Below are 14,603 nucleotides of genomic sequence, written 5' to 3'. Positions count from 1 at the left end.
GAGGCATCGTGGCATTGTTGTATTTAGATCTCTGTTAACTGTTTGTGAAGAGCAGCCAAGGGTGATTCAAGCTGTTCTTGGTGGTTTTTTATCGTTGGCCTGTTGGTAGAGAGGGAGATAGTGGGTCTCGCTCAGAAGTGAAATTGCAGGACGTGTAGGTGTAGTTGTGCCTTATGGGGACTGTTGTTGTCTCCCACTCAGGTAGACACAAATTACAGTTGAATAACGATCAGAAAACTAAAAGCACACGGACAAAAAACACACCATGTAATCACACAGGAACAGTAGCCAAAAAGGCAAAAAAGAAGAAAAAACAAGAAAACCTGCAATATCTGGGGATAGGGACTAAGAGAAAAAAAGTAGAGAAGGAGAAAAATGAAAGAAAAGGGAAAATGCAAAAAGAAAAACAAGGAGTAGGGTTAACCATGAAAAAAGGTTGGGGGGAAGAAAAATAAAACCCTTCAATTAAAAAAAAAATCAGCCAGGAACAGGGAAAAGAAAATTTCAACCAGGAACTGGGAAAAGAAAAAATGCTGAAAACTAGGACCTGGGAGGGGAGGATTAAGAATAATAATAAAAAGGACAAAAGTATTAATAATAATAGTTTTTTTAAAACTGACAAATACAAGGAAGCTAATCACCAGAATAAAGAAGGTGAAAAATAAAAATAAAGTAAAATAAAATAAAAAAAATCGGCGGAGAACCGGGTAGGGCACCCAGGCTCCGTCTGAACACACAGACTGTGGTGGAGTTTCTGTGGGTCCAGAAGGTGGGTGCAAGTGGGGGATGGCCGCACCTCCATTCAGCAAGCTGGTGTGGGGTATAAGAGTAACAAGAGGAATCTTGTGCCTTTTCAGTCTTGCGGGTCCGGAGTGTCCTTGGGGTTTCTGGAAAACAGAACGTATTCTTAAGCCCCAGGAATCTGCTAGAGTGCTGTCTCTTTAAATATCCAAAATAGTCAAGTGACTTTTAAAGCTTCAAAATGGTGGCGTCCTCCGGACCGGGTCCACAGCTCAGCCCGCCTTTCTCTTCACTTTCTCCATTTGTTCCACAGCCACTGTGCACAGTCCTTCGTGCAATCCCTGGCTAGCAGAGCTGATAGTTTGGTTAATTCTTAGGTCCTACCACCACTCGGGAATCTGCAAGCTGCCTGTGCTGTCAGGATCGCTCAGGATCACTGCCAGACCGCAGCTCCATCTGTCTCCTTTTTTGGTATTTTCACGCAAATTCTTCTGCTAGTTGGGGTTTAGTCCACTTCTATATCCTTCCCTTGAGGCTCAGGGGTCCAGGATTATCTTCTGTGTCTGTGTTAATTTGTTTCCCTTTTCTTTGTTGAAGAGGGTCTGTGCAGTCTTTCTGCTTAGTCCGCCATCTTGCCGTCTCTTCCGCTCTATCCCTGTTTTGCTGAAAGTTCTGAGTAGGAATGGATATTGGATTTTATCCAATGCCTTTTCTACATCAATTGATATGATCATATGATTTTTTTGTTTTGTTTATGTGGTGGATTACATTGATTGTTTTTCTGATATTGAACCACCTTTATAAACCTGGTATGAATTCCACTTGGTCCGAGTGTATTAATTTTTTGTTATGTTGTTGGATTCTGTTTGCTAGAATTTTGTTAAAAAATTTTGCATCTGTGTTCATGAGGGATATTGGTTTGTAGTTTTCCTTTTTAGTTGTGTCTTTCCCTGGTTTTGGTATTAGTGTTATCCTTGCTTCATAAAATGAGTTTGGGAATATTCCATCTTTTTCTATGTTCTAGAATAGCTTGAATAGCATAGGTGTCAATTCTTTTCTGAATATTTGATAAAATTCTCCAGTGAAGCCATCAGGGCCAGGACTTTTCTTTGTGGGAAGTGTTTTTATGACCTGCTCAATTTCTTCTTTTGTTCAAGTATTCTGTTTCTGAGTGGGATAGTTTAGGTAGGTCTTGTGATTCTAGAAATTTGTCCATTTCTTCTAAGTTCTTGAATCTGTTGGGGTACTGTTTTTCATAATACTCTGCCAGTACATTTTTTATTTCAGTTGGTTCTGTTGTGATGACACCCTATTCTTTTACAATTCTTGTGATTTGGATCTTCTCTTTCTTTTGTTAGCTCTGCCCATGGTTTATCGATTTTATTAATCTTTTCGAAGAACCACCTTTTTATTCTGTTGATTTTCTCTATTTTTTTTTTGTTTTTGTTTTCTGTTTCATTTATTCCTGCTCTGATCGTTATTATTTCCTTGCTTATAGATACTGTAGGATTCTTTTGTTGTTCTATTTTTAGTTGTTCAAGTTGATGTGTTAGAGTGTTGATTTTCTTTCCTCTTTTTTGATGTATGCATTTATTGCTATAACTGTCCTCTAAGTACTGCTTTCGCTGTGTCTCATAGGTTTTGGTATGGTGTATATTCATTTTTCATTGTTTTAGTAATTTTTTTTATTTCAATTTTTATTTGTTCTATTACCCAGTAGTTTTCGAGCAGTGAATTGTTCCGCTTCCACGGTTGATGTTTTTTTTCTTGATCTTCCTATTATTAATTTCTACTTTTATAGCATCGTGGTCCGAGAAGATGCTTTGTAGTATTTCATTGCTTTTGAATTTATTGAGCCTTGTTTCGTGTCCTAACATATGGTCTGTTCTGGAGAAGGATCCATGTGCACTCTATGTCTGTGAGGTCGAGTTGATTGGTTGTATTGTTGAGTTCTTCTGTATCTTTGTTGAGTTTTTCTCTACTTGACCTGTCCCTCTTTGAAAGTGGTGTGTTAAAGTCTCCTACTACTATTGTAGAGTTGTCTATTGTCCCTTTTAATTCAGTTAATATTTGCTTCACATATTTTGGATCACTTTGATTGGGTGGATAAATAATTATTATTGTAACATCTTTGTCAGTTGACCCTTTCTACATCATATAATGTCTTTCTTTGTCTCTGCAGTGTAGTAAATTTCATAGTATGGCTTTTCTAACCATAAGTCTTTGTAAACTCTGTGGTGGAATTGGCCATGAGCAACCAAGTAGCTCCTAATTGTTAGTTATCCACCTGGGTTATTTCTTTTGGGAGCAGCACAAAGTAATTTTCTGAGATGTTCGCTCTCTCTCAGGTGTATGGAATTCTGATGTTGGATTTGGTTATTTTGGCCACTCTGCCAGGCTCAGAAGGAGGCCTCTTAGAGGCAGAAGGAGTCTCTCTGACTGCTGGCTGAGAAAGATGTGTTGCTGAGAGAAATGCACTCCTGAGAGATGCGGTCTTGAGAAGGAGACGCCAAGAGACACACACTGCTGGGAGAGAGACTGAGAGATACTGTTGGATGAGAGACAGCGGCTGAGAGAGACTGAGTGTACTTCCTGAACTTGAATTGTAGCCCGATGTTTCCCTAATAAACCCCATAATCTGTGAGTTCTTCGTGGCTACTTCAGCGAATTATCGAACCTAGCAGAGAAATGGTGGGTGTTGCAGGAGGAATGGTTGGTGCAAGGGCTGGAGGGAGGCAGCATGTCTGGCCTCACAGGAATAGACCTTGGGGTACTGATGGTGACTCTGTGTTTCTCTTGTGTGGTTAGAGGAGGTCAGAAGATGCAGCCTCCTTACCCCTTCAGCAGTTGGTGTCAGATTCATTGTAGTGGCTCCACACTCATAGAGGCATGAGATTTGTAAAAGAAAGCAGGAAGGGGCCTGGAAAGTGAAACTTTGGATTCTTAGGTGGTTATTTTGGTTGGTGTTATCTATTAAAAGAGATAATCGATTCAGAGGCTAGGGCTTTTGGTTATACCCAGCAAAAGCCTAAGGCCATATACATAGAATGGGAAGGTAATCAAGGTGAAAAGGTGAACCTGGAATGTCTTAAAAAGGATTATGTGTTTTGGATTATGTGTTTATCTGAATGTACTATGGGTATTGAATGTTCTCTTACCTGCTTGTGCATTAGAAATGATTATGGGGTATATGGATAACAGAGTGTGTGAGTCCAACTTCAGCCAATACTTGATTGGGTATGTTAAAAGGGGAAATAGAATTTGCCCAGAAGAAACACAAATTTTTGTTTCAAATCCTGTGTGTAGAGTATAGGGGACTTAGATAGAAAACTTGAGCCCCACCCAGTACTACTGAGGGAACAGAAGATTTACATTTGAATAAGGACCTGAAGAGGAAAAAATAATGACTGACTGGCTCTTTGAATTTTGAGCAGGCAGACTGGTTTTGGGTACATTGAGACAGGGAAGTCATCATCCACGAGAGAAACCCCTTCCAGGACTGAAAGTTAAAGGGAGCCAGTAAGTAGTAGGTTTGTATGTTACTTGTTTGTGACCACCTGGGTCCACTTGAGTGGAAATGGGAGAAGTGCATCAAAGAAGAAGTGACTGAGTTTAGTACTCTTTGACCTAGGCCACAGAGGCTGCGGATGAGAGGAAGGGCTGGCTGGTCTGAAGTGCAATGAATTGTGAGCCTATGGGCATTGAAATAGTCCCTGAGGACTGAGGATGTGAGAGAAGGTGCTAGCTGGTCTGAAGGGAAGGGAAGAGTGTGACTCCCAAACTTGGCAGCTGGTACCCATGACCTAGCTGGAATGGCTAGGGCTTAGTTGACCAGAACCCAACGAAATGAAGAGGAAGATGTTTGACACTGAGCAGGTGTTAAGTTGCTACAATATTGATGGCTTGCGCTGGGCTGGACTTTGCTTGTTTATGGATGCAGATGCCTGAAGTTTCCAAGCAGAACAGAAGATTGTCTCCAGAGAAAAAGGATCATGCTTGTCTCCTCAGAGAACTGGTTTGATAGGGATGGGGAAATTAGAAATTGGCTCTTTAAAATGGGGGAAGACAAAGGCATGAAGTGGCTGGCTTACACGCTTTCATGGGTGTGGTTATTTTTAAACTGATGCTGAAGGGGATGTGAATTTTTGAAGTATAAAAGGGATAGTGGCTAGAATAGCCAGGGGGTGGCCTGCAGTGCAGTAAATTCCATAGTGTGGCTTTTCTAGCCATAAGTCTTTATTTTTTATTTTAAGAGCTTGTTTTACATTCAAAGTCATTTAGTTTCATTCCCCATTCGCCATGTCCAGCCCTAACCTAGTCTCCTCCCCTCCCTACCCTGCAACCTCCCCCTGTGCCCCTCATAATTATGCACTCCTGTTTGTCCTGCGTTTCCTCAGTTTGATTGTTGGTCCTTTGATGTCCCATGGTGTATTGCTTTAAGGGATGTATTACCATTGAGTGTGTGGGTGCAGCATCTTGGGTTTGAGTGGTCTGCATGTACATCTTGCTAACTATTGGGCTGAGAGCCTGCCCCTGGGGGTGAGTTTTATTCCAGGTGCCGAATGTATTACAGGGCCATAGTATTGGGAATCTCACCAGACTTCATCTGACCAGTAATTCTGGTCATTATTGAGTTTTTGGATTTTGTTCTACGTTTTCCCTCCCACTCTATCCAGGATCTCCAGATTTGATCCTTTCCTGAGTGGTTGGCATTGGTAGCCAGGCACCATCTGGTTCTTCTGGTCTCAAGGGCCATTGTGTGTCCTAGGGTCAATTGTTTCTAAATGCCCTTGTATGTTTTTTTTTTTTGTGTGTGTGCGTTCTTCTTTACTAATGATGCTAGGAGACCATTAGCTGCATCCTAGATGGCTGCTTGAAAGCTTTTAAGACCCCAGTTGCTACTCACCTCTAGCCATAAGTCTTTGTAAACTCTGTGGTGGAATTGGCCATGAGCAACCAAGTAGCTCCTGATTGTTAGTTATCCACCTGAGGTATTTCTGTTGGGAGCAGCACAAAGTAATTTTCTGGGAAGTTCACCTCTCTCAGGTATATGGAATTCTGATGTTGGGATTGGTTAGTTTGACCACTATGCCAGGCTCAAAAGGAGGCCTCCTAGAGGCAGAAGGAGTCTCTCTGACTGCTGGCTGAGAAAGACATGTTGCTGAGAGAAACACGCTCCTGAGAGATATGCAGTGCTGAGAAAGAGACACCAGGAGACGCACTGCTGAGAAAGAGACACCAAGAGACATGCACTTCTGGGAGAGAGACTGAGGGAGACCATTGGCTGAGAGGCAGCGGGATCAGAGAGACTGAGCGTACTTCCTGAACTTGAATTGTGGCCTGGTGTTTCCCTAATAAACCCCATAATCTGTGAGTTCTGTGTGGCCACTGCAATGAATGATCAAACCTAGCAGAGAAGTGGATGTTGTGGGAGGAATGGTTGGTGCAAGGGCTGGAGGGAGGCAGCATGTCTGGCCTCGCAGGAATAGGCCTTGGGCTACTGATGGTGATTCTGTGTTGCTCTTGTGTGGTTAGAGGAGGTCAGAAGATGCAGCCTCCTTGCCCCTTTGACAGTCTTTTATGTTTTTCACCTTAATGTCTATTTTATCAGAAATTAATATTGGCACTTCTGCTCTTTTTCGATTACCATTGGCTTGGTATATTTTTTTTCCATCCCTTAACTCTTAATTTGTTTTTATCTTTGTGTCTAAGGTGGGTCTCTAGTAAGCAGCATATTGATGGGTCTTCTTTTCTTATCTAGTCTGCCACTTTCTTTGTCTTGATTGGTGCATTTAGTCCATTCACATTGAGTGTAATTAGTGATAGATATGAATTGATTGCTGTCATTCTATTGTGTTTTTTTTTTGTCGTGTTGTTGGTGTTTCCTTGGTCCATATACTTTTCTGTGCTGAGTCAGTTTGTTGGCTAATGCTTTCTCCCTTTTCTTCATTATTGTTGGCTTTGTGCTTATTAAACCCATATGTTTTCCTTCTTTCTGGGTTTTCTTAGGGGGATTGTTAATTTTCTTTGTGGTTACCTTGGAGTATATTCTTGTCTTTACATTTTTAGGTCAGTGCGTTCTGTGAAGACATTGTCCTGTTTTCCCCTTCATTTGGAAGTTTGTACCTAGAAGTTTTATTCCATTAGGTTAGTTGCTGTTGTCGTGTGCTGATTGACTTCCTTGGTTTTTAATGTATAGCATTTAATGGTCTTATTTTGAGTTTCTATTTCTGATTTGGTTTTAGTGTTGATGCCACATATCCTGATTTTGTTGATATCTGTTGTGGGTTCTCTATTGGAAGGACTTCCTTAAGCATTTCTTGTAGGGGTGGTCTGGTTTTCACAGAATCCCTTAATTGATGTTTGTCTGGGAATGCCTTGATTTCACCCTGATATTTGATGGATAATTTGGCTGGATATAGGGTTCTTGGTTGGAAGTTCTTTTCCTTCAGTGTCTTATATTTGCTGTCCCATTGCCTTATCGCCTGCGTGGTTTCTACTGAGTAATCGGAGCTCAGCCTAACTGTTTGATTATTATAAGTAATATTTCTTTTGTCCTGGGCAGCTCGCACAATTTTTTCTTTGTCTTTGGTTTTGGAGAGTTTGATTATAATATGCCTCAGTGTTTTTCTCTTGGAATCTGGCTTGTGTGGGGTTCTATAAACTTCTTGGACAAAAATCTTTTCTTCTTTCATGATATGGGGGAGGTTTTCTGCTAGTAGGTCTTCCACAGTTTTCTCTTTTTTTTTTTTTTTTTTGCCTCTTCTTGTTCTGGAATTCCACTGAGTCATATGTTACTTCTTTTCATGTCATCCCATATAACTCTTAAGTTTTCTTCATTTCTCATAAATCTTTGTTCTGATTTTTCTTCATACAGTCTGGTGTCCAGGGATTTGTCTTCTAGTTGGGATATGCATTCTTCAGCCAATTCTGTCCTCCTCTTTTGTGCTTCTTCTGTATTGTCTAATTCTGTAATTTTGGTATTCATCTTCTGGATTTCTAACTGCTGTTTTTATATAAGTTCTGATTATGCATTAATCTTATTATTTTGTTCTTGAATAGTTTTCCTGAGTTTTTCTAGGGAATTGTCTGTGTTCTCCTTGCTTCTGTTTGTGATTTCCTTAGGCTCTTGTAAAGCTCTATAAACATATCTTCTAAATTGCTTCTCAGATAATTCTGTTGTCTCCTCTTCCTCCATGTTTAATGAGACCTTTGTTTGTGGTTTTGCTTCTAATGCCTTGCCCTGTTTTTTTTGTTTGATGAGGTTGCCTGTTGTTTCCTAGATATTTTGAGGTTTTCTTTAACTGTTGGTTATATTGATTTGTTTTGTCTTGGTCTTATGATTTAATATTTTGAAAAGGTGGAGCTGGTGTATTTTACTTTTTTGGTTATTAATTCAGGTATGCTGGGTTGCTCTGCAGTTTTCTTTGTAATGATGGAATTACTGTGTGGAATGTAGCTATAGGTCTCTGTCGTAAAGAGGGTTTAGAATTTGAACCAGAAGGTATTATTGTGGCTGAATGTGATTTCCTCTATTGGATGAGTGAGGGTATTGGTGGAGAAGGTGGGAGTGGGAGAGAGAAAGAAGGAAAGCTCCACATTGCTAGGGGTGGTTTCTAGAACTTTGCGCGGGTTGCTAATGATGACATTGTACTGTTATTCACAGGCCCGCAGCTCATGTTCAGCAAAGACTCCAGTTGTTAGGGGGTTGCCACTTTCCACCAGTCTCAAACAGACACAAAACCCCTGCTCCCGAGACCCCTTGGTGCCAAAATGCCGACCTAAGACAACTGTCTGGCTCCGTGATCCACCGTGGGAGTTCCTCTCTGGGCCCGGCCACTTGCGGCGCCAGAGATCTCTGTGCTTGGTTTTAGCAGTGCTGGAGTCAGGGATATGCCCACTTGTACCCAGTGCTCCCAAGATTACTGACAGAGTCAAGTGTGGGCCCTTCAGTGCCAAAAACTGGCCCACGCCCCTTCAGTAATCTGCTGCAGGGGCTCCTCCCTAGGCCTGCCCTTTTGCAGCACCAGTGGACTCTCTGCTTGGGTTTCAGTGGCTCTGGAAGTGCCCGCTCGCACCCAGCCAACCCAAGTTACCGATAAAAGCAGGTGCTGAAGGTAGATCCTTGGGGTGATCGGTGGTATGCTGGTGTGGTTGCTGGTATGCTGATGTGATATGTCTTCTTCCTTAACCCAGGGAGGTCTCAGATTGTCTTTCTTGCCTTTCGGTCGGCACTCTTCCAGGGAGGTCTCTGATGGCCTTTCTCACCTGTTGGTCAGTGCCCCGCAGGGTAGATCTCCTGTTCTTATTTTTTTTTCCCCTCTGTTCCTTTCTCCTTTCTAATCCTACTCCCCTGAGTTTGGCATATTCTGATTCAGTGAGCTGTTCAGAGTACCAGAATCCCTAATTCAAACTGCTGTACTTAGTTTTTCAGGCATTAAGATGCTAGAGGGAATTAGCACGGTGACTACTGATGAGACTTCATTTTGAATCCTTCTCCAGATACCTTTTTTCAACAAAATAAACAGTGGCTATACATGTGGACCTTGCCAGATGGAATAAACAGGAATCAGATTGACTACATCTGTGGAGTAATGGTATTGGAGGGAAAAAGAAGCCCTGGTGGTACAGTGATTAAAGCATTCAGCAGCTAACTAAAAAGTTGGCAGTTTAAATCCACCAGGCACTCCTTGGAGAAAGATACAGCATTCTGCTTTTGTAAAGATTTACAGCCTTAGGCTTCCTTTGCCATGAAACAGAAGAACTGGGTGGTGCCTCTTTTTGGTGCCTGGCTACTGTTACTGAATATTTTGATCAAAGAATCCATAGAAGAATCCAGATCAAAAAGGGGAAAATACAGGATGGAATTTAAAATCTTATGGACTCCAGATTTTTTGGAGACATGGATGGTGAATTAAGTCCTGAAACTGTTGCCCTGAGATAATCTAAACTTTAAACCAAAAATATCTCCTGAAGTCTTCCTAAAACCTAACAGTTGTTTAGCTTAACTAGTAATAAAGGTCTGCCTTGAGCATTATGCTCTTTTAAGAATTGTTTATATGGTATCAAAGTGACAACAGCAACTTGAACGATTAGATAGAAAACTTAGAGGGCAGTGAGTTTATGAGTTAAAGGAGGGTAAGAATGGCTGTACAACTCAAACTGTGAACAATATTACTAAATTGGACATGTAGAGACTGTTGAATTGGTATGTTTTTCTGTGTATGTTGTCAAAAATGGCACTCAAAATGGGAAGAATGACTCAAAATTGGAAGAAACAGTTGCAAATATCCATTAATAATCAGAATGTGGAATATATGAAGTATGAATCTAGGAAAACTGGAAGTTGTCAAGAATGAAATGGAATGCATAAATATTAATGTCTTAGGCATTAGTGAGCTGAAATGGACTGGTATTGGCTGTTTTGGATCAGACAGTCATATAGTATACTCTGCCAGGAATGACAGATTGAAGAGGAATGGCGTCGCATTCATTGTCACAAAGAATGTTTCATGACCTATCCTGCAGTACAGTGTTGCCAGTGGGAGGATAATATCCATATGCTTACAAGACCAGTTAATACTACTATTATTCAAATTTACATACCAACCACTAAAGCCAAGGGTGAAGAAATTGAAGATTTTTACCGACTTCTGTGGTCTGAAATTGACCAGACATGCTGTTAAAGATGTACTGATGATTATGGGTGATTGGAATGTGAAAGTTGGAAATAAAGAAGAACCATTGGTAACTGGAAAATGTGACCTTGGTGATAGAAATGAAGGTGGAGATCACATGGTAGAATTTTGCAAGACCAGTGACTTAGTCATTGCAAATATCTTTTTTCAACAAAATAAACAGTAGCTATACATGTGGATGGTGCTCCAGTGGCCTAATGCCTAGGGCATTTGACTGCTAGTCAGAAGGCTGGAGGTTCAAACCCAGCAGCCACTCCTTGGAAGGAAGATTGGGTGATCTACTTCCATAGTGATACTGCCTCTGAAACCCAAGAAGAGGTTGCTGTGAGTCAGATCTGACTCAGCGGCAATGAATTTGGTTTGGTTTTGGATACATGGGGACCTTGCCAAATAGAATAAACAGGAATCAGATTGACTGCATCTGTGAAAAGAAGCTATATAGAAGCTCAATATCTTCAGCCAAAACAAGACCAGGAGCTGACTGTGGAACAGACCATCAACTACTTACATGCAATTTCAAGTTGAAGCTGAAGAAAATGAAAACAAGTCCATGAGAGCCAAAGTATCACCTTGATTATATCCTACCTGATTTTAGACACCATCTGAAGAGTAAATTTAACGCATTGAATATCAGTGACTGAAAACCAGATGAGTTGTGGCATGGCATCAAGAACGTCATACGTGAAGAAAGAAAAAAAAAAAAAAGACTGGAAAGGAGGAAAAGACCAAAATGGATTTCAGAAGAGGCTTTGAAACTTGCTCTTGAGTGGAGAGTAGCTAAAGCAAATGGAAGAAATGACGAGATAAAAGAGCTGAATTTTAAAAAGCAGCTCAGAGAGACAGATGAAATTATTATAATGAAATGTGCAAAGATCTGGAGTTAGAAAACCAAAACATGCTCAGGATTTCTGAAGCTAAATGAACTGAAGAAAAAATTCAGGCCTTAAGTTGCAGTATTGAAAGATTCTGTGGGCAAAATATTGAATGATGTAGGAATCATTATAAGAAGAGGGAAGGAATACACAAAGACACTACAAAAAATAATTGGTCAATGTTAATCTATTTAGGTAGGTGGCATATGATCAAGACCCAATGGAACTGAAGGGAGATGTTGAAGCTGCACTGAAGGAATTGGCAAAAAACAAGGCCCCAGGAATTGATGGACTACCCATTGAGATGTTTCAACAAATGGACGAGGCACTGGAGACACTTACTCGTCTATTCCAAATAATTTGGAAGACATTTACCGGCCAAATGACTGGAAGAGATCCATATTTGTACCCATTTCAAAGAAAGGTGATCCAAAAGAATGTGGAAATTATCAAACTATCATTAATATTACATGCAAGTAAAATTTTGCTGAAGATAATTTAAAAATGGTTGCAGCAGTATATTGACAGGGGACTTCCAGAAATGGAAACTGGATTCAGAAGAGGACGTGGAATGATGGATGTCACTGCTGATCTCAGATGGATGTTGGCTGAAAGCAAAGAATACTAGACAGATGTTTATTTGTGTTTTAGTGACTATACAAAATGGTTAAACAGTGTGGATCGTAACAAATTATGGATAACATAGCAAAGATATGGGAATTCCAGAAGACTTAATTGTACTCATGAGGAATCTGTACATAGACCAGGAGGCTGTCATTTGAGCAGCACAAGGGGATACTGCATGGTTTAAAATCACGAAGGGTATGCATGAGGGTTGTATTGTACTGTTCAATCTGTATGCTGAGCAAATAATCCAAGAAGCTGGACTGTATGAAGAAGGATGTGGCATCAGGATTGGGGGAAGACTCATTAATGACCTGTAATACACAGACGACACAACTTTGCTTGCTGAACGTGAAGATGACCTGAAGCATTTACTGATGAAGATCAAAGACTGCAGCCTTCAGTATGGATTATACCTCAACATAAAACAAAATTACTCACAACTGGACCAATAAGTAGCATCACGATAAATGGAGAAAAGATTGAAGTTGTCAAATATTTCATTTTACTTGGATCCACAGTTAACACCCATGGAAGCAGCAGCCAAGAAATCAGATGAATTGCACTGGGCAAATCTGCTGCAAAAGACCTCTTTAAAATGTTAGAGCAAAGATGTCACTTTGGGGACTAAGGTGTGCCATGATGTTTTCAGTTGTCTCATATGCATGGACAATGACTAAAGAACACTGAAGAAGAGTTGATGTATGTGAATTGTGGTGTTGGCCCAGAATGCTGAAAATACCATGGACTGCCAAGGAACAAACAAATCTGTCCTGGAAGAAGTACAGCTGGAATGCATGCTCCTTGGAAGCAAGAATAGGCAGATTTTGTCTCACCTGCTTTGGGGTTTTCTTTTAATTTTTATTGTGATTTGGGTGAAAGGTTACAGAGCAAATTCAGTTTCCATACAGCAGCTCACATAACACTTTGTAACATGATATTGACTGAAATTTCCCACAATGCAAAAGCTCCCCTCCCACTTTCTCCCCATAGTTACCTCTTCCTTGTGTCCTTCCCTACCATGCACTCTTGCCTCCCAAGCTGTCGCCCTGTGCATACACAGCCCTTCTATTCTCCCATGATTGATCTCTCCAAAGAGTGTATCTGCCTAATGTAAATGTTCAGCTCATGTGCCTGTCTTTAGTTTGGCTGGAAGCCACTGGAGGGGGTTCAATTCCAGACCTGAAGGGCAGCTAGGGGCCATAGTCTGAGTGGTTCTCTCAGGCTCTATCAGACCAGCAAACCTGGTCCCCCCTGCTTTTTTAAAAATGATTTTGAGTTTTGTTCCACATTGTTCTCCCACTCTATCCAGAATCTCCTACACAGATTCCCCTTTGAGTGGTTGACAGTGGTAGCTGGGCACCATCTAGTTCTTCTGGTCTCTTAGTCATATAGGCTGAGGATCGTATGGTGTACCAGTTGCTTGGCATCTCACCTACTTTGGTCATATTGTCAGAAGATCGGCCATTCCCTGGAGAAGAATGTACTTGGTAAAGTAGAGCTTCAGCCAAAAGGGGAAGACCATCTATAAGATGGATTAATACAGTGGTGCAACGATGGGCTCAAGTAAAGCAATGATTATGAGGATGGTGTACAACTGGGCAATATTTTGTTCTGTTGTGTGTAGGGTTGCTATGGGTTGGAGCTGACTTAGTGACACCTAGCAGCAATAAAACATTCTCAAAAATAACAAAATAAATACAGTTTAGGGGGAAAAAAATGAACTGGAGGCAAGGGTGGAAGTCCTATGGGGCAGTTCTGCTCTGTCCTATAAGGTCAATATAAGTCAACGTCAACTCAGTGGCAGTGAGTTTGGTTTGTCTTTTATTGAAGAGAAGTCTTTGAGCATATAGAGATCATCTCGTTGATCAAGATAAAAAGGAAGAGATAAAAATAGGGGCAAAATCAGATGTTTGGTACTGAATGAAGAATTTGAGGGGATTCCTGCTTTATGACCTTTATATTCCTTGTGATGCAGGAGACAACTTATCCTCTCCTTTTGGGACTGGGGACTGGTTTGTTAGAATGAAGAGTGTTGGTGGAATACCTCAAGAAGAGAGAGAGATTTGAATGACTGTTGAGGAATGGGAGGGTTAGCTAGCTGCCTAGGGTTCTTGTATGATCAAGCAGACAAAGGAGAGGTGGGGTGATGGAAAGGTAGAAGGGCATTCTGAGCAGGGAGAACAGCATGGACAACAACCTAGCGCTATTAAAGAATATGGTGTGTATGAAAAATATAGTATATATGGAGAATAGTATGAATAGATGAGAGAAGGGTATATATAGGCCCTGACTTTATGATGGGCTATATTGAGGAATTTGGACATTTTGAGCAAAGGGAATACTGGGAATATTTTAATCAGAGAAATAGAATGATCATTTTGTGTTTTACAAAGATAACTGATGGCCGTTTGGAGAAATATTTAGAAGGGGTTTAGCGTGTTGTTGTTGTTGTTGTTAAGTGCCATCGAGTCGTTTCCGACTAATAGTGACCCCATGCACAGCAGAACGAAACACTGCCCGATCCCGCGCCAGCCCCACAATCCATGCTATACTTGAGCCCATCATCGCAGCCACCGTATCAATCCATCTCATTGAAGGCCTCCCCCTCTTTCGTCGACGCTCCACCCTACCAAGCATGACATCCTTCTCCAGGGAATGGTCCCTT

Source organism: Orycteropus afer, unplaced genomic scaffold (genome assembly GCF_000298275.1).
Source record: "Orycteropus afer afer isolate SDZICR_OR568_19922 unplaced genomic scaffold, OryAfe1.0 scaffold00261, whole genome shotgun sequence".
Lineage (NCBI taxonomy): Eukaryota > Metazoa > Chordata > Mammalia > Tubulidentata > Orycteropodidae > Orycteropus > Orycteropus afer.
This window is presented reverse-complemented; position numbering follows the sequence as displayed.